The sequence below is a fragment of the Nerophis ophidion genome, linkage group LG14 (assembly GCF_033978795.1).
Source record: "Nerophis ophidion isolate RoL-2023_Sa linkage group LG14, RoL_Noph_v1.0, whole genome shotgun sequence".
In the NCBI taxonomy this organism is placed as follows: Eukaryota; Metazoa; Chordata; class Actinopteri; order Syngnathiformes; family Syngnathidae; genus Nerophis; species Nerophis ophidion.
The window spans coordinates 40,932,804-40,958,855 of NC_084624.1; the positions used below are offsets into that span (position 1 = coordinate 40,932,804).

At 43.2% G+C, this 26,052-nt stretch overlaps 1 long non-coding RNA gene across 1 annotated transcript; it reads right to left on the bottom strand.

Moving 5' to 3' along the window:
• Positions 1 to 7,411: 7,411 nt before the first annotated feature.
• On the bottom strand, positions 7,412 to 21,729 carry LOC133568683 (uncharacterized). The gene is made up of 3 exons (XR_009809646.1): positions 21,444 to 21,729; positions 17,795 to 17,842; positions 7,412 to 8,137 (listed from the first exon to the last, which is right to left on the bottom strand). It is a non-coding gene; the product is annotated as an uncharacterized LOC133568683 (long non-coding RNA).
• Between the last annotated feature and the right edge of the window lie 4,323 nt (positions 21,730 to 26,052).

Genomic DNA, 26,052 nt, shown 5'->3' on the forward strand with positions numbered 1-26,052 from the left:
CCAATAGGGCCACGGGTATCGATTACCAGGTATCAAGAATCGGTACCGTATCGTTTCAAACTTGAAAGCTACCCATCCCTAATTTCTAAAGATGTCTGATAATATCGGACTGCCGATATTATCGTCCGATAAATGCTTTAAAATGTAATATCGGAAATTATCGGTATCGGTTTTAAAAAGTAAAATGTATGACTTTTTAAAACGCCGCTGTACCAATTGGTACATGGATGTAGGGAGAAGTACAAAGCGCCAATAAAACTTGAAAGGTCCTGCCTTTGCGTGCCGGCCCAATCACATAATATCTACGGCTTTTCACACAATACACACACTACGCCTTGTCACATAATTTTGGCAGCAATAACGCACACACAAGTGAATGCATGCATACTTGGTCAACAGCCATACAGGTCAGACTAAGGGTGTCCTTATAAACAACTTTAAAACTGTTACAAACATGTGCCGCACTGTGAACCCACACCAAACAAGAATGACAAACACATTTCGGGAGAACATCCGCACCGTAACACAACATAAAAACAACAGAACAAATACCCAGAAGCCCTTGCAGCACTAACTCTTCCATGACGGTACAATATACACCCCAGACATCCCCAACTCCCCCGCCCCCCACCTCAAACCTGTCCACCACAACCTCCACATGCTCTCTCAGGGAGAGCATGTCCCAAATTCCAAGCTGCTGTTTTGAGGCATGTTAAAAAAAAAAAAATGCACTTTGTGACTTCAATAATAAATATGGCAGTGCCATGTTGGCATTTTTTTCCATAACTTGAGGTGATTTACTTTGGAAAACCTTGTTACATTGTTTAATGCATCACAACAAAATGAGGCATTATAATGTGTTAATTCCACAACTGTATATATCGGTATCTGTTGACATTGGAATCAGTATTTAAGAGTTCGAGAATATCGAAATATCGGATATCGGCAAAAAAGCCATTATCGGGGATCTCTACTAATTTTGTCCAATCACGGGGCCGTAAATTATTCATGGTGACATGACTTGAGGATGCTCAAAGTAAAGGAAATTTGAGTCCTTCCATCAATATGAGTCCATAACCTATTGACAGCTGGAAGGGTTCTGGCTAAAAAGAAACATCGTCCTTTGATTAGTTGAGTCGGTTAGTTTGTGACGTTCTCGTTGAATTCGAAAAAAGCTCCGCCTTGCTGGATGGAACCGAGGGGCCACGATGGGACAAATGTGTCCAATTATCTGTGCTGCTGTTATTAACCTGTTTTGTCAGTTTTGACCCCTCTCATTATGCTGCAATTAATAATTCAATTGCGTCGTGCGTGCGGTGGTAAAGGCCCGCCACCGCCGCAGCCACTCCAGTGCATGCCACGGTAACGTGAAGCCGGGTTGTTTATAGCGTCAAGTCCTTGCCAGCAGGAACCGCCGTGCATGTTGCAATGTGAGTGAAATCCACGCAGCAGCTGGAAGGTGCCAAGAAATGATCCCGCTTCATTACCGCACGCAGCCGGCGGGAGGAATGTCCCCGGTGGTGTTAGTCGGGGACAATGACGGTCCTTTACGGTCTGCGCGCGAGGATGCGTTTCGACACGTTCCGGCCGCCGCAGGCCGTCGTCAAGCTCCGGCTGGTTCCCGACTTGCGTCATCTCGCACTTTTCTCATGTAGTACTTGAAGGTTTTACACTTTTAGTGGCGCTCTACGGACTCACATTTAACGTTGAGAGATGACGTGCTGATAAATACTGTGCCTGTTACTGTATGTTGATTGAGAGATTAGTGAAGAGGTCCACTTGTATTTTTAATGGCAGTGAAAAGTGGGCACATAACACATGACTGCAGCAAAAACGATAGTTGATGCATGAGCCAAGGAAGAAGCCATTGCATTTTGGTGAGGATCTGGATAAAGGTGCGTCTAGCCTAGGTTTCAATCAATCAATCAATCAATCAATCAATCAATCAATGTTTATTTATATAGCCCTAAATCATACGTCATACGCAAATACGGTATTAGCTTTCACTGTTATGCTGATGACACCCAACTCTACATGCCCCTAAAGCTGACCAACACGCCGGACTGTAGTCAGTTGGAAGCGTGTCTTAATGAAATTAAACAATGGATGTCCGCTAACTTTTTGCAACTTAATGCCAAAAAAACGGAAATGCTGATTATCGGTCCTGCTAGACACCGACCTCTATTCAATAATACAACTTTAACATTTGACAACCAAATAATAAAACAAGGTGACTCTGTAAAAAATCTGGGTATTATCTTCGACCCAACTCTCTCCTTTGAGTCACACATTAAAAGCGTTACTAAAACGGCCTTCTTTCATCTCCGTAATATCGCTAAAATTCGCTCCATTTTGTCCACTAAAGACGTCGAGATCATTGTCCATGCGTTTGTTACGTCTCGTCTCGATTACTGTAACGTACTATTTTCGGGTCTCCCCATGTCTAGTATTAAAAGATTATAATTGGTACAAAATGCGGCTGCTAGACTTTTGACAAGAACAAGAAAGTTTGATCACATTACACCTGTACTGGCTCACCTGCACTGGCTTCCTGTGCACTTAAGATGTGACTTTAAGGTTTTACTACTTACGTATAAAATACTACACGGTCTAGCTCCAGCCTATCTTGCCGATTGTATTGTACCATATGTCCCGGCAAGAAATCTGCGTTCAAAAGACTCCGGCTTATTAGTGACTCCTAGAGCCCAAAAAAAGTCTGCGGGCTATAGAGCGTTTTCCGTTCGGGCTCCAGTACTCTCGAATGCCCTCCCTGTAACAGTTCGAGATGCTACGTCAGTAGAAGCATTTAAGTCTCACCTTAAAACTCATCTGTATACTCTAGCCTTTAAATAGACCTACTTTTTAGACCAGTTGATCTGCCGCTTCTTTTCTTTTTCCTATGTCCCCCCCTCCCTTGTGGAGGGGGTCCGGTCCGATGACCATGGATGAAGTACTGGCTGTCCAGAGTCGAGACCCAGGATGGACCGCTCGTCGGGACCCAGGATGGACCGCTCGCCTGTGTATCGGTTGGGGACATCTCTACGCTGCTGATCCGCCTCCGCTTGAGATGGTCTCCTGTGGACGGGACTCTCGCTGCTGTCTTGGATCCGCTTGAACTGAACTCTCGCGGCTGTGTTGGAGCCACTATGGATTGAACTTTCACAGCATCATGTTAGACCCGCTCGACATCCATTGCTTTCGGTCCCCTAGAGGGGGAGGGGGGGTTGCCCACATCTGAGGTCCTCTCCAAGGTTTCTCATAGTCAGCATTGTCACTGGCGTCCCACTGGATGTGAATTCTCCCTGCCCACTGGGTGTGAGTTTTCCTTGCCCTTTTGTGGGTTCTTCCGAGGATGTTGTAGTCGTAATGATTTGTGCAGTCCTTTGAGACATTTGTGATTTGGGGCTATATAAATAAACATTGATTGATTGATTGATAAATCACAAATGTCTCAAAGGACTGCACAAACCACCACGACTACGACATCCTTGGAAGAACCCACATAAGGGCAAGAAAAACTCACAACCAGTGGGACGTCGGTGACAATGATGACTATGAGAACCTTGGAGAGGACCACAAATGTGGGCAACCTCCACAAGGGAGGCGGGGACAGAGGAGACAAAGAAAAGAAGCGGCAGATCAACTGGTCTAAAAAGGGAGTCTATTTAAAGGCAATAGTATACAAATGAGTTTTAAGGTGAGACTTAAATGCTTCTACTGAGGTGGCATCTCGAACTGTAACCGGGAGGGCATTCCAGAGTACTGGAGCCCGAACGGAAAACGCTCTATAGCCCGCAGACTTTTTTTGGGCTCTAGGAATCACTAACAAGCCGGAGTCCTATGATCGCAGATTTCTTGCCAGGACATATGGTACAATACAATCGGCAAGATAGGATGGAGCTAGACCGTGTAGTATTTTATATGTTTGTAGTAAAACCTTAAAGTCACATCTTAAGTGCACAGGAAGCCAGTGCAGGTGAGCCAGTACAGGCGTAATGTGATTAAACTTTCTTGTTCTTGTCAAAAGTCTAGCAGCCGCATTTTGTACCAACTGTAATCTTTTAATGCTAGACATGGAAGACCCAAAAATAAAACGTTACAGTAATCGAGACGAGGCGTAACAAACGCATTGATAATGATCTCAGTGTCGTTAGTGGACAAAATGGAGCGATATTATTTTAGCGATATTACGGAGATGAAAGAAGACCGTTTTAGTAACGCTTTTAATGTGTGAGTCAAAGGAGAGAGTTGGGTCGAAAATGATACCCAGAAGAGTCGCCTTGTTTAATTGTTTGGTTGTCAAATGTTAAAGTTGTATTATTAAATGGAGGTTGGTGTCTAGCAGGACCGATAATCAGCATTTCCGTTTGTTTGGCGTTGAGTTGCAAAAAGTTAGCGGACATCCATTGTTTAATTTCATTAAGACATGTCTCCAGCTGACTACAATCCGGCATGTTGGTTCGGTTAATATTAGTACTGTATTTCCATTAAGAAAAGTTAAGATATTAAAATATTAAGCCCTATTTAAACACCTATACCATACCATACAATATAGTATATGTCAGGTTTGCCACTGACAGTTTGTTTGTGTTTTAGTTTCTCCTCTGTGTGTTTAGTATTTCCTGTCCTTAGTTCCTGTCAGCACTCTTATTTTGGTCCAGCTTCCTGTTTGTCTCCCTGAGTGCTTTGTTTCCCCTCAGCTGTGGCTGATTGGCACCTGGCTACACCTGGTGTCAATTAGCCCGCTCCTTTTTGTACCTGCTTTGTCTTCCAGTCAGTGATGGATTATTTGTCTTGTCGATGTCGTTCTTGTCGTTGCTACCTGTCGTGTCGTGTTTTGTCAATGCAGCGTTGCGGTGAGCTTTATTTGATTGCGGTATTTTGCTTACTGTCTTTTGTTCCCTGCTTCCAAGTTTGTTTTTTTATCACATGTACGACTTCTGTTTCCTGCTCGATTCTTGCTCGCTTGCATGCTAAGTATCTTTTCGTTTTCTAGGTCCCATGCTAGCTCCCTTAGTTTGTTATCCGGCCACATTCGTGCTTTTTGTTTTTTACCTTCCGTTTGTTCGTGTTCTAGAATTTTCCACCATTCTTCCAAAAGCGCATTGGTGAGGTCACTCACTGATGTTGGTCGAGAAGGCCTGGGTCTCAGTCTCCGTTCTAATTCATCTCAAAGGTGTTCCATCGGGTTCAGGTCAGGACTCTGCGCAGGCCAGTCAAGTTCATCCACACCAGACTCTGTCATTCATGTCTTTATGGACCTTGCTTTGTGCACTGGTGCACAGTCATGTTGAAAGAGAAAGGGGCCCGCTCCAAACTGTTTCCAGAAGGTTGGAGGCATGGAACTCTCCAAAATGTTTTGGTATCCTGGAGCATTATAAGTTCCTTTCACTAAAACTAAGAGGCCAGGCCCAACTCCTGAAAAACAACCCCACACCATAATTCCGTCCATCCATTTACTACCGCTTATTCCCATTTGGGGTGGCAGGGGGCGCTTGTGCCTATCTCAGCTACAATCGGGCGGAAGGCGGCGTACACCCTGGACAAGTCGCCACCTCATTGCAGGGCCAACACAGACAGACAGACAACATTCACACTCACATTCACACACATACCCGGAGGGAACCCACGCAGTCACGGGGAGAACATGCAAACTCCACACAAAAAGATCTCGAGCCAGGGATTGAACCCATGACTACTCAGGACCTCCATATTGTGAGGCAGGCGCACTAACCCCTCTTCCACCATAATTCCTCTCCACCAAATTTCACACAAAGCAGTCCAAAATGTACCGTTCTATTGGCAACCTCCAAACCCAAACTCATCCATCAGATTGTCAGATGGACAAGCGTGATTTATTACTCCTGAGAACGCGTCTCCACTGCTCTAGAGTCCAGTGGCGACGTGTTTTACACCACTGCATCCCACGCTTTGCATTGGACTTGGTGATGTATGGCTTAGATGCAGCTGCTCGGCCATGGAAACCCATTCCATGAAGCTCCCTGCGTACTGTACGTGGGCTAATTGGAAGGTCACATGAAGTTTGGAGCTCTCTAGCAACTGACTGTGCTACAAGTCTTTGCACTATGCGCATCAGCATCCGCTGACTCCTCTGTGTCCGTTTATGTGGCTTACCACTTGGTGGCTGAGTTGCTGTTGTTCCCAAACTCTTCCATTTTCTTACAATAAAGCCGGCAGTTGATTTTGGAATATTTAGGAGCAAGGAAATTTCACGACCGGCTTTGTTGCACAGGTGGCATCCTATGACAGTTCCACGCTGGAAATCACTGACGGCCCATTCTTTTACAAATGTTTGCAGAAACAGTCTCCTTGCCTAAGTGCTTGATTTTATACACCTGTGGCCGGGCCAAGTGATTAGTACACCTGATTTGGATGGGTGGCCGAATACTTTTGGCAATAAAGTGTAGCTCTCTGATTAGTGACCGGGAGCAGGTGAGCGTCCCGACGACTAATTCGAGGCAGGTGACAAAAATCAGTGTCCATGGTAACAACGAAAACAAACCTGGGTGTAGACACAGAACTAAATCAACAACTAAGGAAATACTAAACTTAAACAAAACATGATCCGGGCGACAGGATCATGACAGAAAGTTGAAGTTTTGATGTTAAAAATTGACATTTGGCATACTTGCCAGCCTTGAGACCTCTGAATTTGGGGGGTGGGGAGGGTTGATGTTGGTGGGCGGGGTTTGGTGTTAGCAGGGGGCGTGTATCATAGTGTCCCGGAAGAGTTAGTGCTGCAAGGGGTTCTGGGTATTTGTTCTGTTGTGTTTACGTTGTGTTACAGTGCAGACTTTCTTGTTTGGTGTGGGTTCACGGTGTGGCGCATATTTGTAACAGTGTTAATGTTGTTTATATGGCCACCCTCAGTGTGACCTGTACGGCTGTTGATCAAGTATGAATTGCATTCACTTATGTGTGTATAAAAGCCGCATGTTTGTATGGAGGAATAGCGGACGTGACGACAGGTTGTACAGGACGCCAAAGGCACTGCCTTTAGGGCGTGCGCCAAATATTGTTGTCCGAGTGGAAATTGGGAGAAAATTCGGGAGAATGGTTCCCCCGGGAGATTTTCGGGAGGAGCACTGACATTTGGAAGACTCCCGGAAAAAATATGCATTTGGTGTATTCAAAATAAAAAAAAAGTTCAAGTTCAATATCATTTTGATTCACACTTATATATTTTTTTAGTTTATGTGTTATTTTTATTTTTCACTTTCATATATTTTGATAATTGAACTAATGTATTGTTTTTCAAATTGAAATCTTTATCGTTCACCAAATGTTTTATTCTTATTTGGTTTTGCAGCTTTCCTTTTCAGATTCAACATCTTTTTTCCAGATTCCGACTTTTGGCTGTTTGTTTGTGTTTTAGCTTGGATGACTGCCATCAACTGAGAGGGACAAGGACTCATGACAGACTTGAGCAAGTCCCCATCACGTTGCCTTCATAAAACTTGGGAGCTACTTCAGTTTAAACCAAATTTATATGAACTACGCCTTGCAATTGTCAGTGAAAGAAATGTTGGCAATGGGACGTGAAGGCAGTTTTAAACAGCACTGACAAATTGCAGAACTGCAGAGACTAATTATGCCAGATTATGCATTTCAACAGCCAAGTTTTAGATTACGACTCCTGCTTACAAGCACCATGAGCGCCAATGAGCAGGCGCGCTTTCTTGAGCGAGCACACAATAAATGCACAGTTCCCGTCTTTCCTTATGATTCATGCGCCTACCCTGGGAAAAATTCAACTCACTGTTATGTAAGGACCGGGGAAGGAGACGGCCCGACAACAATGGATCAATCTCAACAGATTTATTGAGTGCTTGATGATTGTATGGAGTGTGTATGCTACTTTGTGTTTGAATGGAAAACTATGTGTGGAAATTAACCGTATGTACATACCGTAAGGTTTGTTGAAGTGCGTGTTGGATGTACAGCGTCCAAGTCCGAAGGGGAAGAAGCCAAAAGGTCTGAGGTCCAAGCGGGGTTGTAGGCAGGATGGAGAAGTCCAGGATGTCCAAAACAGGGGTCAAGGATTGGGGAGAGCAAACAAGGTCCAGGAGGGAAAGGCAGCAGCGTGGGCGCACAGTGGAAGCTAAAACACGAGGGACTGTGGGGGAAAACAAGAGACAAAAATGGGATCAGGAAAAAGATACAAGGGAACAAGCAAACGAGCGAGATCAGGAGGGAAGTCAGAGACGCGAAGCTTATGGCGAACAGAGCTATGTTCCGACGAAGAGAAGTCAGCGGCGAGGCTCTATATCCTGTCGTCCTTCATTAAACCCAGGTGCGTTGATTGCCGATTGCCTACAGCTGCGGCGGAGACTGGGGCGTGTCTGGCGGCACGCACAGCGGAGCTTCTAGGTGCTCCCGCAGAAGAGGGAAAAACAGACTGGTTGTGCGCCGTAACACTCACCTGTGCAATTAAAATCCAAATTCACAAACGACACTTTCTGTCATGATCCACGGTCCGGATCATGTTTTGTTATGTTCTGTTCGTTTTGGACTCCATTAGGTCCTGTTTTGTGCACCCTTGTTTGTTTTAGTTACCATGGTTGCTTATTATTTCCACCTGTCTCTGATTAGAGTTCGCCCGCTCACCTGCAGCCTGAGCACTAATCAGAGGCATTATTTAAGCCTGCCTTTGCCGGTCAGTCGTCATGGTGTCATTCTGTCACGACGGGGTTTTCGGAGCTTACTGCGGGGTTCATTCTCCCGAACTGCAGACAGACCACTCCGGACATGCCGTGCAGGTAGGAATATGATTTAATCATCAAAACTCAAAGAGGTAAAAATAACAGAAAACAAGCCGACAGAACAACGTGCCTGATCGCACTCGAAGCTAAAGCTAACACTTAGCATGGACTATGGACAAGAAATAATCGCGTAACTTTGGCATGAAACAAACAACTTACGTAGCAGGATGCATGAAGCAAATAAAAAATCATGTTCCTACCTGAACGCCGTGTCCGGAGTGGTCCGTCTGCATTTTGGGAGAACGAACCCCCGCAGTAAGCTCCGAAAACCTTGTGGTGACAGGATGACGCCGTGCGACTGACTGGCAAAGGCAGGTTTAAAGGGGAACATGTTCACAATTTCAGAAGGGTTACAACCAATAAAAATTAGTTCACAGTGGCTCATTTTATTCTTCAAAGTTTTTTTCAAAATTTTACCCGTCTCGGAATATCCCAAAAAAAGGCTTTAAAATGCTTGATTTTCGCTATCTGCGAAGCCACCGTGCATTTTCCTGTGACGTCACCCAGTGATGCCAATACAAACAACATGGCGGATACCACAGCAAGATATAGCGACATTAGCTCGGATTCAGACTCGGATTTCAGCGGCTTAAGCGATTCAACAGATTACGCATGTATTGAAACGGATGGTTGGAGTATTGAGGCAGATAGCAAAAACGAAATTGAAGAAGAAACTGAAGCTATTGAGCAAATAGCTATTGACGCTATTCGGCCGTGTCTGCCTTAGCATCGCCCGTAAAATGTGCAGACCAACCGATCAGGACTTTCGCATTGACACTGGAGCAACTTAAATCCGTCAATTGGTAAGTGTTTGTTTGGCATTAAATTTGGTTGGAGGGAAACGCTGGATGAAAATATAGTTTCAAATGTACATACAGCTAGCCTAAATAGCATGTTAGCATCGATTAGCTGGCAGTCATGCCGTGACCAAATATGTCTGATTAGCACATAAGTCAATAACATCAACAAAACTCCCCTTTGTGATTTCGTTGACTTTATCGTTGGAAATGCATCTGCTTCGAGTGTCGCAGGGTATCCATTCGTCTCTGTGCCATGTCTGTCGTAGCATCGCCGGTAAAATGTGCGGATCAAACGAGGGACTTTCGCATCTCTTGACACTGGAGCAACTTAAATCCATCGATTGGTAAGTGTTTGTTTGGCATTAAATGTGGGTGGAGGGAAAGGCTGGATGCAAATATAGCTACTAATGAGGCATAACGGTGCAATATGTACATACAGATAGCCTAAATAGCATGTTAGCATTGATTAGCATGCCGTGCTAATCGATGCACATTGTACGTAAATCAGCAAGTGAACGGGCGAACACTAATCAGAGACAGGTGGAAATAATAAGTAACCATGGAAACTAAAACAAACAAGGGTGCAAAAAAAACAGTAACTAATGGAGTCCAAAACTAACGGAACAAAACAAAACATGATCCGGACCACGGATCATGACACTTTCCAAGTTCTTCAAGGGAGTGATAGCATCTTACTTGGTTGTCCATGCTAACATTAACATGTGCTTAATTTCCAACTTTAAAGAGATGCATGTTCATTTTTAGCATTTGCCAACTGTTTGTGTGAGCTCCAGAAGGAGCGCCTGCAGAGCTGGACGCCATCATTCCAATTGGCAAGCGGATTACTGCGCGTGCGCTGCGTGGCGTTCACGGTGCCATGCGGGAATAGGAATTATAAAGCTTGGCTGTGAAGTGCATAATTTGGCATAAATAGTCACTGTGGTTCTACAGTGCTGTTTGAACTGGCATCATTTATATGACTGGCAATTGTGCTGAGCAGCCTGTCATGAATCTACGCTCCTCGCACGTGCTCAACTCGAAAAATGGGCCATAAGTCTAAAACTGAAGAATAAAACAGAAAGATGGGAAACGGAAAAAAAAAAAACAACTGTAAATACAATATTTGGATCTAAAAAAAAAACAAGCTGAAATATAAAAATATCCATCCATCCATCGAATTTTTTACCGCTTATTCCCTTTTGGGGTGGCGGGGGGCGCTGGCGCCTATCTCAGCTACAATCGGGCGGAAGGCGGTGTATACCCTGGACAAGTCGCCAACTCATCGCAGGGCCAAAATATCAAAATATGCGAAAGTGAAACATTTAAATGAATTTGATTGATTGATTGAAACTTGTATTAGTTGATTGCACAGTACAGTACATATGGGCGATGAGGTGGCGACTTGTCCAGGATGTACCCCGCCTTCCGCCCAAATACAGCTGAGATCGGCTTCAAAGACACCCCGCAACCCCAAAAGGGACATGCGGTAGAGAATGGATGGAGTGCATATTCTGTACATTTGACCACTAAATGGTAACACCCGAATACGTTTTTCAACTTGTTTAAGTCGGGTTCCCCGTTAATCAATTCATGGACCAGTTGATCTGCCGTTTCTTTTCTTCTCCTCCGTCCCCCTCTCCCTTGTGGAGAGGGGGGGACACAGGTTCGGTGGCCATGGATGAAGTACTGGCTGTCCAGAGTCGGGACCCAGGATGGACCGCTCGCCTATGTATTGGTTGGGCATATCTCTGCGCTGCAGATCCGCCTCCGCTTTGGATGGTTTCCTGCTGGCTCCACTTTGGACGAGACTCTCGCTGCTATATTGGATCCACTTTGGACTGGACTCTCACCGTTATGTTAGATCCACTATGGATTGGACTTTCCCAATATCATGTTAGACCCGCTCGACATCCATTGCTTTCGGTCCCCTGGTCCTCTCCAAGGTTTCTCATAGTCATCATCATAGGTTGAAATATCTAGATCGACATTAGGTCCATCTGTCAATATAACATTTTTAAAGATTTAAATTGTATGCTCTTTTCGTCGAATAAAAACCTCTTTTTTTAATGGAAAACAACACAAAATATACAATATTTTCATCCAATGAAATTTTTAGGTGGAATATTTGACAAGATATAATAATTGGAGCCTTAAAAAGGTCAATAACTCATAACACCATTGATTTTAATTATTTTTTGAGCAATGACACTTCAAATCAAATCACGCTAAAATTATTGGGGATCCAAAAGGGTCCTACTCATCCATCCATCCATTTTTAACTGCTTATCACTTTTCGGGGTTATGGGGGTGTTGGAGCCTATCTCAGCTACAATTGGGCGGAAGGCAGACTACACCCTGGACAAGTCGCCACCTCATCACAGGGGTCCTACTCATTAAAGTGTTGAACAATTAATGATATATATATATTTTTACTGTTTACTTTTAACAAAATAATCTTGAGATCATCTTCAGATCTATCCGTCAATTATACGTTTCATTGTTGTTTATGTGTTTTGTTTGTTTATTGTAGGCCCTTCTTTAAAAATGTTTTTAAAAAGCAGCTTAGTTCTTTATATGGCAAACACAAAATATGCAACATTTTCCCCCCCAAAAAATATCTCAAAGTTGAATATTTAATGTGACGTAATTGGAGGTCAATAATTCATAATGATACTGATTTTTGATTCATTATTATTTTTCAAAGAAAGAAACAGCCTGCATGGCAGCTTTGTTTTATTAGAGTAAATATTGCAACGTTTTCTTGTTACATTTCACCTGTTTGCTCTTTTATCAATCAATCAATCAATGTTTACTTATATAGCCCTAAATCACTAGTGTCTCAAAGGGCTGCACGAACCACTACGACATCCTCGGTAGGCCCACATAAGGGCAAGGAAAACTCACACCCAGTGGGACGTCGGTGACAATAATGACCCAGTGGGACGTCGGTGACAATGATGACTATGAGAACCTTGGAGAGGACGAAAGCAATGGATGTCGAGCGGGTCTAACATGATACTGTGAAAGTTCAACATGATACTGTGAAAGTTCAATCCACAGTCGCGAGAGTCCAGTCCAAAGCGGATCCAACACAGCAGCGAGAGTCCCGTTCACAGCGGAGCCAGCAGGAAACCATCCCAAGCGGAGGCGGATCAGCAGCGCAGAGATGTCCCCAGCCGATACACAGGCGAGCAGTACATGGCCACCGGATCGGACCGGACCCCCTCCACAAGGGAGAGTAATGTTCATTCGAATTTTTGAAATGTGCCGCGGGGCTGTTAAAAAAATGACCTGCAGGCCTGCACACCCCTGGTTTTTATGCAGATGATGCTTGTAGACTAGAGTGTCTATGACAAAGTAAACTAAAACGCGCAGTGTGTGTTAATTCGTTGGAAGCGACACATTGCGAGTGCATCTGTTGCTTTGTTAGCACTTGGGGGCTTTTTCGCCTCTTGGCAGACACGAGTGTGACAAACTGCAGCCGTCTGCTCGGAGGCAACAGTTGTGGTGCCTGTAAGCGTCAGTCTCTGCCGGATTTCACAGGGTTTTTGTTTTTTTCTCATTGTTGCGGCATGATTTCGCTGTAGCTTTTCCAAAAAATTGCGATTTTTTTTTTTTTCATACCAAACTGTTATCTAACTTTTACTGTGATGGCCGTTAAGACAGGGGTCGGCAACCCAAACTGTTTAAAGATATATTGGACCACAAATGGTAAATGGGTTGTACTTGTATAGCGCTTTTCTACTTTCAAGGTATTCAAACCAGTTTGACACTATTTCCACATTCACCCGTTCACACACACACATTCACACACTGATGGAGGGAGCTGCCATGCAAGGCCCGAACCACAGCTCATCAGGAGCAAGGGTGAAGTGTCTTGCTCAAGTACACAACGGATGTGAAGAAGCTGGTATAAAGGTGGGGATTGAACCAGGAACCCCCATGGTTGCTGGCACAGCCACTCTCCCAAGTAATCGGTCTGGAGGCGCAAACATTTTTTATCAATCAATCAATCAATGTTTATTTATATAGCCCCAAATCACAAATGTCTCAAAGGACTGCACAAATCATTACGACTACAACATCCTCGGAAGAACCCACAAAAGGGCAAGGAAAACTCACACCCAGTGGGCAGGGAGAATTCACATTCAGTGGGACGCCAGTGACAATGCTGACTATGAGAAACCTTGGAGAGGACCTCAGATGTGGGCAACCCCCCCCTCTAGGGGACCGAAAGCAATGGATGTCGAGCGGGTCTAACATGATACTGTGAAAGTTCAATCCATAGTGGCTCCAAGACAGCAGTGAGAGTCCCGTCCACAGGAACCCATCTCAAGCGGATCAGCAGCGTAGAGATGTCCCCAACCGATACAGGCGAGCGGTCCATCCTGGGTCCCGACGAGCGGTCCATCCTGGGTTTAAAACGTATACAAGTGCTATAATGATGGTTTGGGGTGGAAAATGACCTGGAAAACATTCAAATGAATATCCAGTAATGTTGGATATGTTTCGCATATTATGCACGATTTGTCTGGTCATGTGATCTTTACCGGCCTGAGCAACGCATCAGAAAAGTGAGTTTAGCTGCAATGTTTGTTGACAAATGTGACAACTTTGCAGTGGGGTTGTTAGCTTTGCTCATTAAGTGATAATATCGGACTGTCGATATTATCGGCCGATAAATGCTTAAAAATGTAATATCGGAAATAATCAGTATCGGTTTCAAAAAGTAAAATGTATGACTTTTAAAAACGCCGCTGTACGGAGTGGTACACGGATGTAGGGAGAAGTGCAGAGTGCCAATAAACCTTAAGGACACTGCCTTTGTGTGCCGGCCCAATCACATATTATCTACGACTTTTCACGAACACATGTGAATGCAAGCCATACTTGGTCAACAGCCATACAGGTCATATTAATGTTGGCCTTATGAACAACTTTAACACTGTTACAAATATGCGCCACACTGTGAACCCACACCAAACAAGAATGACAAACACGTTTCGGGAGAACATCCGCACCGTAACACAACATAAAAAACAACAGAACAAATACCCATAACCCCTTGCAGCACTAACTCTTCCGGGACACTTTAATATACACCCCCCCACAATCCCCTAAACCCCCGCCCCCAACCCCGCCCACCTCAACCTCCTTATGCTCTCTCAGGGAGGGCATGTCTCAAATTCAAAGCTGCTGTTTTGAGGCATGTTAAAAAAAAATTATGCACTTTGTGACTTCAATAATAAATATGGCAGAGCCATGTTGGCATTTTTTTTCCATAACCTGAGTTGATTTATTTTGTAAAACCTTGTTACATTGTTTAATGCATCCAGCGAGGCATCACAACTAAATTAGGCATAAAAATGTGTTAATTCCACGACTGTGTCAATGCATGGACTTTGGGGTTTGTTTTTCCGGAAGGCAAAGGAAAGTTGGCACGGGCAAGACGTGAATGTAAGTACATATTTATTTATAACGCTAACAAACTACAAAAAAAGGAAGCAAACAAAAGGTGTGCACAATGGCGGAGAGAACAAACTTGACTAAAGAAAACAAAAACTAACACAAAGGCAGAACTATGGACAAAAAGCAAAACTCGATAACATAAAAACCAAAAACTTACGTGGCATGGACAGGACGTAAACTATGGACAGTATGAGCGACAGACAAGGCATGGCATGAAGTAGAGGAAGCATGGCATAACGTGAGTAAGGGTGAAGTCGCCTGGCTGACTCCCTGGCAACCTTCGGTTGAAATAATAGACATGATTCGTGAAAACAGGTGTGCGAGTGCAAAACGTGAGACAGGTGCGTGACATGAGGACAGGTGAAAACGAATGGGTTGCTATGGTGACAATACAAACAAAAGTGCACAAGGAGTCCAAAAACTAAACCGAACATGACTAAAAAAAAACATGATCACAATATATATATATATATATATATATATATATATATATATATATATATATATATATATTAGAGATGTGCGGTTTGCGGTCTCATCCGCGGATAAACCGCGGGTCGGGCGGGTGACATGACGAAAAAACTGATTTTAATTAAATTCGGGCGGTTGGTGGTTGAACCATCCGGAAATATTTGATATGCATGGTTCTGGGTTCGGTATCTTTTGCCATTCAAAGAGCCATTTAGGATCCGTGTCACAAAGCGAAGAAGACAATAAGAGACGCTGTTATTCCCTAGAATGACTGCCGGCAGTCACCCAGATAATAAGTATTAGGGCGTGCTATGAAGTCATTGACTGTGTCGCCCTCTACAACACGTGCGATCTGCTTGTCAGTCCAGCATCATGTTGTGTGTGGTTTCCGCAGCAACACACACACGACTGCAAGGCATACTGGGTGACACAGAGTACACTAATAGTTGTGATATAAACAATTTTAAAACTCTTAGTAATATGCGCCATGCTGTGAAGCCACACAATACAAGAATGACAAACACTTTTCGGGAGAACATCCTCACAGTAACACAACATAAACGCAACACAACAAATACCCAGAATCCTTTGTATCCGTGACACTCTGACTATTTTATACATCCCGCTAGCAGCAAACCCCGCCACCCCCCCGTGCGTCGGTAAGGTGGGCGGGTTTGGGTGTGCGGGGGTGTAAAATATATTCAGGAGTGTCACGGATATAAAGGATTCTGGGTATTTGTTGTGTTGCGTTTATGTTGTGTTACTATGAGGATGTTCTCCCGAAATGTGTTTGTCAATCTTGTATTGTGTGGCTTCACAGCGTGGCGCGTATTACTAAGAGTGTTAAAATTGTTTATATCACAACCATTAGTGTACTCTGTGTCACCCAGTATGCCTTTCAATCTCGTACGTGTGATTGCGGAAGCTGCACACAACATGTTGCCGGGCTAACAATCGGTTTATACATGTTGTTGAAGGTGTCAAAGGCAATGGCTTCACAGCACGCCCATATTGTTGTCATCAGGATGAAGGCTATTGGATAGTCGCGAGAACTTTAGCGGTTCCAATCGTTTTCATTACTCTGTGAAACAGGTTTAAATAGCTCTGTGAGTGGTAAAGGCGGCAGACCTCTGATGTATTTCAGCGGGCGGTTGGCGGGCGGGTACGGTTCTGATTAAATGTCGGTTCGGGTGGACGGCGGGTGGATGATGACTTTGGTGATGCGGTTGCGGATGATTTAATTGCCTATCCGCGCATTTTTAATATATATATATATATATATATATATATATATATATATATATATATATATGTATATATATCGGTATTGGTTCATATCGGAATCGGTAATTTAGAGTCGGACAATATCGGATCTCGGCAAAAAAGCCATTATCGGACATCTCTACTTAGGACTAGTTTAATTTAAAACACAATTGTGTACAGTGTATGACATTTTCCATCAGTTTTGGGGTGAAAAATCATTTAAATTAATAAGAAATAATACTGGATACGTCTCGCATATTAAGATCAATTTGTCTGGTCATGTGATCTTTACCAGCGTGAGCAACGCATCAGAAAAGTGAGTTTAGCTGCAATGTTTGTTGACAAATGTGACAACTTTTCAGTGAAGTTTTTAACTTTGCTCTTTCAGTGGACAAAAAAAACTCAAGTTGACTGGAGGAATTAAATGTGGAGGCGCTTCAACAACTTAAATTTTAAATTTTATTTAATATTTTCCTGTTACAGAGAAAAAGACGAATTGTATTTTTTTTTGTTGTTTTGCTTGTTTTGCCTGGCAAAGAACTTTCCAGTGGTTGACTAAAAGTAATGAATTCACCTCGGGAAAGTCGTCTTTTTTTGTGATAAAACACGCAGACGACTCTCACTGCCATCTAAATCTTCATGAGCATCGCTGGTTGCAGGTGTTATTAGAAAACGGAGCATTTACCCATGATGCATCACACGCCATCTGAATCCCTTAATGGAGCTTTTCTAATGAAAATACCACGCTCTTTTGTCAAAGTGTCTTTTCATCTCTTCACTGTGCAGAGGATGAATTCATGTGGGGAATTTTAATGTTGAAACTTATGCGTCTGATCTCATTTGGTATTTTTCGAGTGCATGTTTGAAACCAGTCTTTGCAATTTATCCCGGACAGTTTGGGTCAGCAACCCAAAACGTTGAAAGAGCCATATCGGATTAAAAATACAAAAAATGGAGCCGCAAAAAGTGAAAAGCCGTATATACAGTCTTGGTCAAAAGTTTACATACACTTGTGAAGGACGTAATGTCATGGCTGTCTTGCGTTTCCAATCATTTCTGCAACACAAAAAACATTCATGAAGTTTGGTTCTTTTATGAATTTATTATGGGTAAACGGAAAATGTGACCAAATATGCCGGGTCAAAAGTATACATAAAAGAAATGTTAATATTTGGCAAGTTTCACTGCAACAAGGAGCTTTTGGTAGCCATCCACAAGCTTCTGGTTGAATTATTGACCACTCCTCTTAACAAAATGGGGGCAGTTCAGCTAAATGTGTTGGTTTTCTGACATGGACTTGTTTCTTCAGCATTGTCCACACGTTTAAGTCAAGACTTTGGTAAGGCCATTTTAAAACCTTCATTCTAGACTGATTTAGCCATTCCTTTACCACTTTTGATGTGTGTTTGGGGTCAATGTCTTGTTGGAACACCCAACCTCGGGGTTGATGATTTTAGGTTGTCCTGAAGAAATTGCAAGTAATCCATTTACGCCCTGTAAAGCACCAGTTCCATTGGCAGCAAAACAGGCCCAGAGCATAATACTACTACCACCACCATGCTTGATGGTAGGCATGGTGGTGGTAATTAATCCCAGGCTTTTAATCCTGGGATTAAAGGCCTCACCAAACAGAAAACACCTTAATGATGATCTGTAAAACATAACCTATGCAACAATTTGACCATCATTACATTACATAATTTTTTTTTTAGACCAGTTCATTTACCATGGTTTTGTCATGTCTGTGTGATCATGTTTTGTTTTTGGACTCTTTGTGCACTTTTGTTGGTTTTGTCACCAAAGCAACCCATTATTTTTCCACCTTGTCCCCATGTCACGCACCTGTTTTCACTAATCACCACAGTATTATTTAAGCCACAGTTGCAAGGTAGTCAGCCTGGCAACATCACCATCTATCACCCATGATCACACTCTCCCCATCCATGCCCCTTGTCTCTTTCCAAGTAAGTTTTTTTTTATTCATGCCATTGTGCAAGTGTTTTGTTTTATGTTCATAGTTTTTCCTTTGCGATAGTTTTATTTCATAGTTGAGTTTTTGTACCTCTGCTTAGAGCGCCTTTTGTTTGTTCCTGTGTAGTTAAAAAAAAAAATGTCTTTACCCTCACACCTTGCCCGCTCCAAATTTCGCTTTGCACCTCTGGAAAACAATCCACGCCCAAGTCCCAGTAGTGGAAGGTTTACCTTGGTTTACCATGAATTGATTTACGTGGACCCCGACCTAAACAAGTTGAACAATTTATTCGGGTGTTACCATTTGGTGGTCATTTGTACGGAATATGTACTGAACTGTACAATCTACTAATAAAAGTTTCAATCAATCAATCAATTGATATGCTCTGCCCCCCTCTCCTTTGTGGAAGGGGGTCACAGTTCCGGTAGCCATGGATGAAGTGCTGGCTGTCCAGAGTCGGGAACCGGGGTGGACCGCTCAACTGTGCACCGGTTCCGGGACATCTCTGCACTGCTGACCCGTCCCCTCTTGGAATGGTCTCCTGCTGGCCCCACTATGGACTGGACTCTCACTATTATGTTAGATCCACTATGGACTGGACTTTCACAATATTATGGTGGGGGGGTCACCCAGATCTGCGGTCCTCTCCAAGGTTTCTCATAGTCATGTTCATTGTCGTCCCACTGGGTTGTGAGTTTTTCCTTGCCATTATGTGGGATCTGAACCGGGGATGTTGTTGTGGCTTGTGCAGCCCTTTGAGACACCTGTGATTTAGGGGTATTTAAATAAACATTGATTGATTACATGTTATACCACAAAGGAAGGGTTTTCCATTTAGAAAAAAAAAAAGACTCCTTTAATGCGCCCTATAATCGTGTGTGTCTTATTTATGAAAATAGATCGAAAGTAGACCATTGGTCCGAAAAATACGGCACTTATTCTCTGATGCAACATGGTTCCATATACGATGCAGTGAACAATCCTGTGCTCAATGGCAATATTAATATTTCACACAAAAAAAAATACAATTTTATCAAGAAAATTAAAAAAAATTATACTAAATTAAACATATCTCAAAAAGTTAATGGAAAAAAGTATACACGTTGTGAATCCCCCCCTTTTATACAGTTACGTTAACCAATACCCAGTTTCCTCTGAAGCACATTATATCACATTCATCCGGTTCCACATACCGTACTTCCCTGAATTGCTGCCGGGTATATAGTATGCGCCTGCCTAGAATTACTGCCGGATCAAGTTTGTTTCGCAAAATATAATTTGTATTAGCGCCTAGAACTACTGCCGGGTCAAACTCGTTTCGCAGAATATTATTTTTACTAGCACATGTCTAGAATTTCCACCGGGTCAAACTCGTCACGTCACGAGTGACACTTCCCTTGTCATCATTTTCAAAATAGAGGAAGCTGATTTAAATAATTTGAAATCGCATAAAGAGAAGAAAATTAAGAGGTATTCAGTAGGATTTAAGGTCAAAGCTATTGAATATTCTAAAAAGTACAGTAAGCAGCTATTTTTCATTAATATGCCGTAGCTGCGTGTGTCAAATATGAGTCATTAAATGACTCCCGCCTCCTGGTGGTAGAGGGCGCTAGTGATCTTTCTTGCGACTACTCGGCTGCAGAAGAAGTGACAACAAGCAGCAAGAAGGAGCAGTGATCGTTTATTTTTTTTATTTTTTTATTTGTTTGTAAATCAATCAATCAATCAATCAATGTTTATTTATATAGCCCCAAATCACAAATGTCTCAAAGGACTGCACAAATCATTACGACTACAACATCCTCGGAAGAACCCACAAAAGGGCAAGGAAAACTCACACCCAGTGGGCAGGGAGGATTCACATTCAGTGGGACGCCAGCGACAATGCTGACTATGAGAAACCTTGGAGAGGACCTCAGATGTGGGCAACCCCCCCCCTCTAGGGGACCGAAAGCAATGGATGTCGAGCGGGTCTAACATGATACTGTGAAAGTTCAATCCATAGTGGCTCCAAGACAGCAGTGAGAGTCCCGTCCACAGGAAACCATCTCAAGCGGATCAGCAGCGTAGAGATGTCCCCAACCGATACAGGCGAGCGGTCCATCCTGGGTCCCGACGAGCGGTCCATCCTGGGTCTCGACTCTGGACAGTCAGTACTTCATCCATGGTCATCGGACCGGACCCCCTCCACAAGGGAGGGGGGGACATAGGAGAAAGAAAAGAAGCGGCAGATCAACTGGTCTAAAAAGGAGGTCTATTTAAAGGCTAGAGTATACAGATGAGTTTTAAGATGAATGGTGAAATTTATAAATAACGGTTTATAAAAATAAAAATACAAATGTGCAGTTAATCATGTGACCGCCTGGTTCTTTTTGATTGGTGAATTTGGAGTCAAACGTCACCAGTGACTGCATTTGATTGGTGAAACGCAGGAATGTGATGGATCCTACTTTGAAGGTCAGTCCGACTAAACAAAACAAAACGTGCATTCACAGATCGATACCAATCAGTAGCGAGTAGCGAGCTGAATGTAGATAAATGGAGCAGACCAAAAGTAGCGTTTCTTCTCCATAAATATACTCAAGTAAAAGTATGTTGCATTAAAACTACTCTTACAAGTACAATCTATCCCAAAAAGTTACTCAAGTAGATGTAACGGAGTAAATGTAGCACGTTACTACCCACCTCTGCCTACTGGGTTGCGGTCGTCTTAATTGAGAGCTGCATTGTTGGATTCATGTTCGCCATGCCAATTGTGGACAAGCTATGAATGACTACCTGCAGTCCGACTTTGACTCTTTGACTTCAACTCTTGTAGATGAGAAAGTTGAGCTCCTTCCAGTTGAACAAAACGTGTCCCCTGCTGCTTTTATCACCTCATAAACACAACGAGTGAGGAGCTGTGTTCTCTCACACACACACACACACACACACACACACACACACACACACACACACACACAAAGTGATGACAGCACCAGCAAAAGAGCCTGCAGCAGCAGTGTGTGCATGAATTAGCCTGTCTGAGTTGTATCAGTGCTCAAAGCCTAAGGTGACAACTTGATCTTTTTTTTCACACCATCCAAATGACCTGTTTTTTTTTTTTTCTTCTTTACACTCACTGACACACACACATTTAACACACACATACCCACACGCACTCAAACACACTACAGTGACAAGCGTGGACATGATTTGTCTCATTACGATTCAGGGATGACATCTTTTTCTTTTTTTTGTTAGAATGATATGCTCCGAAACAATTTGGTTGGTTGAAATCAATTCAGTAACTTTTGGCAAAAGGAAAACAAAATTAACCAGTGTGGCTATGAAATGAATATTGGATATTAGACACTGCAGGTGGAATTTCCTATATTTCTGTTATTTATTGGAAGGGAGTTGTCATGTCTGTTGATCATGTTTTTGTTTGTTTTTTGGACTCTTTTTAGTTCCTGGTTGTGCACTCTTGCTTGTTTTGTTTCCATGACTACTCATTAGTTTCACCTGTCTCACGTTTTGCACTCGCGCACCTGTCACTAATCAGGTTGATATTATTTAAGCTTGCAGTTGCCAGGCAGTCGGTCTGGCGACATTACCTCCTTGACGCCCACGCTATCTGATATCCTTACTACTCATGCCATTATCATGCTGCCATAGTTTTTTTTTGTTGCTTGTTTCTTGCCACGTGAGTTTTGTTTATTTTTGTCACAGCAAGTGTTTATTTGTTTCATGTTCATAGTTTTTTGCCAAAGTGCTAGTTTTTGTTCAATTAGTCAAGTTTGTTCTCCCCCTTTGTGCGCGCCTTTAGTTTTGTACCTTTTGTTAGAGTTGAAATAAAATCATGTATTTACCTCCAAGCCATATCCGATCCAATTTTTCTTGCATCTCGGGAAAACAAACACCCCAAAGTCCACAAGCTGACAGGAATTATGTATGAATGAATTAAGGATACAAACAATGCATCCATCCATTTTCTATCGCTTGTCCCGTTCGGGGTCACGGGGGTAGCTGTAGCCTATCTCAGCTGCATTCGGGCAGAAGGCGGGGTACAACCTGGACAAGACGCCACCTTATCACTGGGCCAACACAGATAGACAGACAACATTCACACTCACATTCACTAACTAGGGCCATTTTAGTGTTGTCAATCAACCTATCCCCAGGTGCATGTCTTTGGAAGTGGGAGGAAGCTGGAGTACCCGGAAGGAACCCACCCAGTCACGGGTAGAACATGCAAACTCCAAACAGAAAAAGCCCGATTGAACTCAGGACTACTCAGCACCGCTGCTGCCCACTGCTCCCCTCACTTCCCAGGGCGTGATCAAGGAATTGGGTCTAATGTAGAGGACCAATTTCACCACACCTAGTGTGTGTGTGACAATCATTGGTACTTTAACTTTAACTTAACTTAAGTTTTTCTCACACACAAATGAATGCAACGCATACTTGGGCAACAGCCATACATGTCACACTGAGGGTGGCCGTATAAACGAATGGTAAATGATAAATGGGTTGTACTTCTATAGCGCTTTTCTACCTCTTTTTAAGGAGCTCAAGGCGCTTTGACAGTATTTCCACATTTGCCCATTTACACACACATTCACACACTGACGGCGGGCGCTGCCATGCAAGGCGCTCACCAGGACCCATCAGGAACAACTTTAACACTGTTACAAATATGCGCCACACTGTGAACACACACCAAACATGAATGACAAACACATTTCGGAACATCCGCACCGTAACACAACATAAACACGATAGAACAAACACCCAGAACCCCTTAACTTTTCCGGGAGGCAACAAAATACACCCTTGCTACTCCCTACCCCCACCCCCACCTCAACCCCGCCCACCTCAACCTCCTCATGCTTTCTCAGGGAGAGCATGTTCCAAATTCCAAGCTGCTGTTTTGAGGCATTTTTTTTTTTTAAATAATGCACTTTGTGACTTCAATATTAATATGGCAGTCCCTTGTTGGCATTTTTTTCCATAACTTGATTGGATTTATTTTGGAAAACCTTGTTACATTGTTTAATGCATCCAGCGGGGCATCACAACAAAATTAGGCATAATAATGTGTTAATTCCACGACTGTATGTATCGGTAACGGTTGATATCGGTATCGGTAATTAAGATTTGGACAATATCGGGGTATCGGATATCGGCAAAAAAGTCATTATCGGACATCTTTAGATAAAAATGATCGATTCCCTTTTTAAAAGATCTTTGATCGATACCTATCTTCTGGAATCAAACTTACAGAGCAGTAAAGATGGGTATCGAACACAGATTCTTGTTCAAAACCAGTCCCCAGTGTATCAAAGTTCAACCAATCAATCCAAAGTTTATTTATACAGCCCTTAGTCATGAATGTCTCAAAGGGCTGCACAAGCCACAACGACACCCTCAGCTCAGATCCCACATTAGGGCAAGCAAAATCTCAACCCAATGGGAACAAGGAGAATCCCTTGGAAGGGACCGCCGATGCAATGGATGCAGAGTGGATACGGTTAATGTGGGAGTCCAGTCCTTAGTGGGCCCTGCAGGGGATCCTCTTGCATGAAGCCAAGTCAGCAGCTCAGAGACGCCTCCAACGGATGCAAAGAAGAGCGGTCCATCCTGTACCCGAGTAAGTAGTTCTTCCATGGAGGCTGATCCAGGGTCACCTGATAAGCTGTGCTCGCAGAAGAGGGAGGCAGAGCCGAAAAGAGAGACAGCAGATCAACTGGTCTAAACAGGGGTCTATTTAAAGGCAAGAGTATACAAATTAGTTTTAAGATGGGACTTAAATGCTACTACTGAGGTAGCATTTCGAACTGTTACCGGTAATTTTAACGTAATATCTTTTGCCTTTTTTAGAGTGTACAATTTGATGGATGACTTGCTTTGAAGTATTTTGAAGTATTTATTTTTATTGCAACAAATACAAATGTGTGGAAACTATGGTACTAAATTATTTGTTGTAATGTTGCCAAATATTAACATGTAAAAGGTATGCAATTTTATGCAGTGCATGTACTTTTTTTTGCCAAAATGGAAAGATCAAATTGATTTAGTACGAAAAGATAAGGTACTTCATTGATTCATACTTCCCTAGGTGTTCACGGGCCATTTATCAATCAATCAATGTTTATATATATAGCCCTAAATCACAAGTGTCTCAAAAGGCTGCACAAACCACAACGGAATTCCCGGTTCAGATCCCACATCAGGGCAAGGAAAAACTCAACCCAGTGGGATGACAATGAGAAACCTCAGAGAGGACCGTAGATGTGTGGACCCCCTACCCCTCTAGGGCGACCGGTGCAATGAACGTTGACTGGATCTAGCATAATATTGTGAAAGTCCAGTCCATAGTGGATCTAACATAATAAAGAGAGTCCAGTTCATAGAGGGGCCAGCAGGGGAGCATCCCAAGCGGAGACGGGTTAGCAGCGCAGAGATGCCCCCAACCGATGCACAGGCGAGCATTCCACCCTGGGTCCCGACTTTGGACAGCCAGCGCTGCATCCGTGCCCACCACTCTAAGAAGGAGAGGGGGATAGAGCAGAAAAGAAAAAAAACGGCAGATCAACTGGTGTAAAAGGGGGGTCTATTTAAAGGCTAGAGTATACAAATGTGTTTTGACATGGGACTTAAATGCTTCTACTGAGGTAGTATCTCTTAACTGCATTCCACAGTACTGGAGCCCGAAAAGAAAACGCTCTATAGCCCGCAGACTTTTTTTGGGCTCTGGGAATCACGAATAAGCCGGAGTTCTTTGAATGCAGATCAACTGCCGGGACATATGGTAAAATACAATACAATCAGCAAGATAGGATGGAGCTAGCCCGTGTGGTATTTTATACGTAAGTATGTCAAGGCGTGACGTGGATTGAGGTTGTTTCTTCGATGCAGAGAATGATTTGCACGGGCGAGATGTGAATGTGAGTACATCTTTAAATTTAATACTATAACTAACAAAAGATAAACACAAAGCGCTCACAGTGGAGGTACAAAACTTGGCTACCAAATACAAACATGAAACAAAAACACTTGCACGATGGCATGAATAATGGACATGAACAAAAGATTTAGCACAAGGACAATTGACTATGAACTATATACAAAAACTTACACGACATGGAACTATGGACGAGGGCAAGAAGGAGGTTCAGCATGGGAAGGTGTGTGAAGATGCCAGGACGAAGTCAGAAAAAGAATAACTTAAAAAGTAGCTATGATGATTAGTGAAAACAGGTGTGAGGCTGAGGACAGGGACGTGACATGACATGACAGGTGAAAACTAATG